The sequence below is a fragment of the Lactuca virosa genome, chromosome 3 (genome assembly GCF_052849685.1).
Source record: "Lactuca virosa cultivar CGN04683 chromosome 3, Lactuca_virosa_CGN04683_v6, whole genome shotgun sequence".
Classification (NCBI taxonomy): Eukaryota; Viridiplantae; Streptophyta; class Magnoliopsida; order Asterales; family Asteraceae; genus Lactuca; species Lactuca virosa.
The window spans coordinates 217,600,174-217,606,173 of record NC_136428.1 but is presented as its reverse complement, the minus strand read 5'-3'; the positions used below and the strand labels follow the sequence as shown (position 1 = coordinate 217,606,173).

Here is a 6,000-nt window from a genome sequence, read left to right as displayed (position 1 = left end):
TACCTGAACCGTGTGTTACAACTTCCTTGCTTAATTATGAACAATTATAACTAGTTTCATACCTATCCGGTGGACAGATTGACAAATGTATAAGTACAATATATTGATTTTACATTGTTTTATAGCATATTTTTTTTATTTGTTCCCATGTTAGCAATGAAAATGACAAATCTACCCGATTATTTTTCATATTCTGAAATAATATCTAGAATTATCTTGGAGTCGATGCTTCACACAACCTTCAAATTATTACTAAATATATACAAAAAAAAGACCATAAAACCCTTATTGTCATTTTCAATAAAAAGAACATACAAGGCAAACCAATGTTTCCTTTCCTTATACCTACAATAACCTCAATCATTCACTGAAGAGAGAGTATGTGTTTTTGGTTAAATGTTAATCTTATAAAAATATATCATTTCCTATTAGATTAACATGAGGAATGTTGGTTATATTTCTAAAATGTCCATTTTGCCCTTGTACTATTGAATTACAAAATCCAACGGATGCACATACCTTTATCTTGCATTTTCCATAAATAAATTACTTTGTTTATTTTTACATTTTTAGTATTAGATAAAATCGCTTTTGTTGTATGCAATCAATCAAATAAAATTGATACAAAAGCAATATTAAAAAATAAGGATTTTCTTTAATAAATGTAGAAATGGACCAAAATACCCCTTAAAAGTGGAATTGCAACAAATCATTAAAACAACTAAGACAGTTTTGTAAGCTAATTATATAAATATGACAGTTTTGCCCCTGCCAAATTATACCCCTGTGGATTTATACCCCCCCCCCCCCCCCCCCCCCCATTTTAAACAGCTGTAACCATATGCTACTTTCATATAATGCACCTTTGACGCTTATTTGGATAACTTATTAATAGATTAAAACAAATAACATAGTTAAGTAAAATACAATTTACAATGCAAGATTATTTATACAATATACAAGGAATAAATGGTTAAATAGTTTTTTTTGTTTCTTGTATTCAACAGTGAATCAACCCCCACCCCAAAAAAGTGTTTCACCATATTCAATTTTCTGATCATGCTCTTGTCCGCAATTGAACCGTCCCGTCGACATTCTGAAACCGGCAGAGTTTTTGTATTACCAAATGCTTTAAAAAATGGTTAGTTATCTAAAAAAAGTACAATTATTTAATATGCATTTTTCTGTAAAAGTAAGTTAACTAATGGATGCACATTGATTTATCTGGCATTTTCCATAAACACATTACTTTCTTTATTTTTACATTTTTAGTATTACATACACATGTCTTAAAAAATGAGGATTTTCTTTAATAAATGCAGAAATGGACCAAAATACCCCTTAAAAGTGGAATTGCAACAAATCATTAAAACAACAAAGAATATCCTTTCCCCTGCCAATCTTGGACTCGATGCTGAAGACAGCCTTCATATTATGTATTGCAATTAAATGTAAACAAACAAAAAGACCATAATACCCTTTTTTTGTCATTTTCAAAAGAAAAAAAAAAAAGAACATGCATTGGCTTCCATCTTCCCCTTGTAAAAATATTCCTTCCGGTGTGACTTGCTTAAGATCTTGTTTGTATTCAGACAAACCAAAATCTCCAAGATCTGGATACATGCTTCTGTCAAGCTGCATCAAAATCAGAATCATGTATTCAACCAAAATATTTGAAAAGGGAAATGTCATTTGCTTTTTTTAAGGATGCTAGATGATGCCAATTATAATGTCTTTGTTTGGATTGAATCAATCGGTTGTTTCCAAAAACCCAAATTAAAGAAGATTGATTAAAACAACACCCTTGAATCATTAACCATAAAAATTTTCATTTAAATCATCATAAAATATATGAGTTAAACGATAAGAAATATCCAATTAACCTGGTGGGACCAACTCTATCTCCTTCTTAAACTGTCCAAGATCTTCATCAGAAATTACACCATAATCCTATTTATCTTCAGAAAATCATCAAATCGATCAAATTCACTCCACAGATTTTAAAAAATACAAATAAATCTCCTTTTTGTTGCACCTTTTAGAATAAAAAACAAATATTAAAAAGATATTGGAAAATAACTATAAATTAGGGCTAGAATAAAGCATCAGGCTGCAGTAGAACACATACCAACATAGTTCTTTACCTCTTTCACTTGAAACAAAATACAAAACATCAACAAAATCGAGCATCAAACCATGTAGTCTGCACATAACACAGACACAACACGAAATTACTAAATATGATAGTTGTCGTTGATAGCTAGAGGTCGCTAACTATTGTCTTGAAAATAAAGTTACCTTCTTGAAATTGGAAAGTATTGTTTATAGTGAACATCTAGGCCTCCTTCTAGATATCTGTAAAATTAACTAAAAAAATAGAAGTATAGAGTGATGTCAAGTGAGAGAACGCCAAGCGGATCAACTACCAAAATCGAACTTTCTCCCCAAAAAAGATTAAAATCGCAAACTAAAAAATTCACGTAAAGCATCAAAAACCCAGAAACAAATAAGAATGGGAAGATAATCACAATCAAAACCCCTACTGAACATTAATTCTTCAATGAGTTGCACAAATCATGCACACTATGAGTTTGTAGAAGGAATAGGTGGAGATTGTGGATGTATTTATACTAATGAGTCAACAATAATCGTGAATTAGGGTTGTAGGATGAGTCGCAAAACGTACCTGTAGTAGCCACCGCCGGTAAGGAAGAAGACGTACCTATAAAACGAAGGAGCAACAACGAAGGAATCATGCATAGATGTTAAATGGTTGTTCTTATGTGGGGTTTATGAGAGATTGGGAAAGGTCAAAGAAGGAGACATGCTGAATCGAAGCTTATTAAGAGCAACATACATGACATTAATTTCCATCGATGAATCAGACAACAAAAAGAATGGCAACCGCAAACAAATGCAAATGAAATACAAAGAATCGAAATCGATTACACAATTGAATTTTTACCTTAGGTGAAGGTATGTCAGACGAATTGGAAGCCATAGGATCAACTGAAGCAACTGTTTTTACCAATTGAAAGCTGTAAACATATCTAACAGCGAACCATCAATTTATAGGCGGATGAGGACGAACTGATGCGGCAGTTACAGGCATGGACGCAGTTGTGGGTAGAGACGGGATCGTGGGGAGAAGAAGCAGGAGGCGATGTTTATGAGGCCCAGATTGAAAGAACGTCGAGTTTATAATAGGATTAATAATTTAGCCTTTTAATTAATTCCATATTAATTATGATTAATGATTAATTAATTCCAATCATTTTTAATTAATTTATTAATCATATAATAAATTAACAAATCACTTTATCTCTTTGCTAAAGTCATTTCTAGCTTTTTGTAATTATTAAGGGAAACCCAAAAAGGAATTTACATGTATTCCATAAAGTTATACCAATTTAATTATAATCTTGACCAATTTAGTTATAACCTTAGACACCTATTCCAACAATCTATCACTTGGACTAGTCATGAACTATAAATGCAAATATAGACTTCGAATAACTAGCAAAATGTGCCTTCCACAGTCACTGCCGAACTCTGAAATAATCAAATGTTGGCGCTTTGATAATTGATAAGCTATTCCTTCATTTTGCAAGATATTGTATGGACACGAGACATGGATACATATCAATCTCATATTCCAATATTCTGTTTCCCGATTTTCGATTTATGATAACTAAATTCAGACTACAAATTGAACACATCAATTTAGTATGAACTAGGCCTAACATATTAACATCAACATCAAATCAGAAAGGGGCACAAAGATAACACTTTTCCTCTTAAGGAAAAAGAAACGAATAAACTCCGACTACATAATTATAACCTTGATTCATCATGTTATGCATGAAACTACATTTTATAACATCCACTTACGGGTACGTCTATTTAATACCAATGTACAACAGATTTGCAAACTACAAGTTATGCATCATTTCTTGAAGAATATAATATATTATCCTCTCAAAATCATGATAGAATCCATGAAGTAATCTCTAAGCGAGCAGTTTGTTCGAATAATTAAATACTTATGAGTATTAGCAGCAATCTTCATGCCATGCCCAATCACAATGGCCAATCTACTAATACTCCATGACAATCTTAATTCAATACTAACTCCCAAGAGTGTGGGTGATTGTAGAGTTTCGAGCAAATTAATCACTCAAGAAGAAACACGCAAAATGAAACACAATAATAAACTAATTGTCTATGGTATCGTCATTTCTCATGTCTATGCCCTTAGCATGCATATCATGTTTTCTTTTGGTCATCACCATTGTGAACAAACCATTAGAAAGATATTCACTTCACAATACATTTCTATCCTTGACTTTTTTTTGAATTTAGTGGAATTTTCTCTTTCTATGCATTGACCATCTGTTATCTCAATGATCATTAGTCAACACGACTGTACCTTCACAAAATATTTTCCAATGTCAATTGGTTACTCAAAAAAACTCAAAGTTCAAGTATGAAGTTTTTCAGTCTAGGTACGCTCCTCAGATACTTCACTTGCACTAATGTAGTCTTACTCACATTGTTGAGTCTACCACCATCTCCTACATGAAACCTTTCATTCTCACAAGTATCCATTTAGACGATGAATCAAAGTCATTTCTAAAATTCATGTCACTTTAGCTCTTGTTAATCATGTTCTCTATTGTCTACAAGCAACCAATCCTTGAGATCTCTTAAATACCTTAAAATGTTCTTGACAATTGTCTATCGATTCATTCGCGTAAATTTTCAATACTCTCTCACGATGATCAAGCCATGTGAGACATCAAAACAAGCACAATTCATAGGAACATGATAAATCATATATCTGAAGCATATGGAGCTTGACTCATCTTATCATTGTCATGACTAGAACATATAACTTTGAGATCCACTCAACTCGTGACTATGATGCATAGGAACAATCCTATTCATAGAATTTTCCAAGTTGAAACCTTTCAATACATCATTTATGTATGTTCTTTGACTGAGTCCTACTAAACATTTCGATTCCCCATGTCCATCGCAGTGAAACAATTCCCAAGTTTTTGTACTTTGCAATTTAGGGACATTGTTTATTATGAGCAATATTGTCATCAACATGCAATACCAAGAAGAAAACAACACTCCTCTAGCTTTGACATGTGCTTAATACTTTTCCGTACTTCTAAAAAGACAATACTCTTTGACTCTTCTCCTGGAAGCACCTATTCCTTGCCATGCAATGCTTGTCTAGACCTATAAATACACTTCTCAAGCTTATACACCTTGTTTGGATACTTTATATGTTAAAATACTTTTCGGATGTGTCATACATCCTTTGAAAGTTTCATGTTAAGGAAAGTCGTTTAAACATCCATTTTACCATATCTTATCATCAAAGAAGGCAAAAAATGGTAACAAATAACTAAAGAAACCTTTTCTCAGCTACTAATGAGAATGTCTCCTCGTTGAGTCTGAGCAAAACCCCCTTTCACCATACTCGATTTGAATGTTTGTACATTCATATCCATGTTAGTCTTCAAATTTAACATCTAGTTCCAACCCACAGTCATAAGACTAGGCATTGGATCAATCAATTTCAAAGTTGGTTATCGTTCATGGACTGAATTTTGTTATCATTCGACCCTTCTCATTGGTAGCCTCAAGGTCCACCATTGCTTCCTAGTATCTATTAGGCCTATCCAAATTGATCAGTGTTTTATCACTAGTCAACATGTCTCCTTCTGCAGTTAAACGAAACTCATAAAACTCGGGAGGTGCTCTAACTCTACTAGATCTGCGAAGAGGTAAGGCAATGTCATTTGAATCAACTAGTATTTCAACTTCAAGTTCAGAGCTAGTGCCAACTATAGGTTCAATTTCGGTCATTTATTGAGTTTTTTCAAGGTCAATATGACTCCTACTAACTTCTTGAAATGTATATGTTCTTTCTCTCATGGAACATTCCTTTTGAGATATAAGACCACATTGTCATGGGTCATTAAA

At 32.7% G+C, this 6,000-nt stretch overlaps 1 long non-coding RNA gene across 6 annotated transcripts; it reads right to left on the bottom strand.

The window, feature by feature from the left end:
• Positions 1-931: 931 nt before the first annotated feature.
• Positions 932-3,176, bottom strand: LOC145166985 (uncharacterized). 6 transcript variants are annotated; one of them, XR_013740840.1, is made up of 5 exons: positions 2,966-3,176; positions 2,687-2,722; positions 2,299-2,367; positions 1,884-2,203; positions 1,326-1,635 (listed from the first exon to the last, which is right to left on the bottom strand). It is a non-coding gene; the product is annotated as an uncharacterized LOC145166985 (long non-coding RNA). The 6 variants fall into 6 exon arrangements; XR_013740839.1 differs by adding an exon at positions 932-1,096 and having other exon boundaries at positions 1,478-1,635; positions 2,299-3,176; XR_013740842.1 differs by having other exon boundaries at positions 1,884-2,035; positions 2,129-2,203; positions 2,299-3,176.
• Between the last annotated feature and the right edge of the window lie 2,824 nt (positions 3,177-6,000).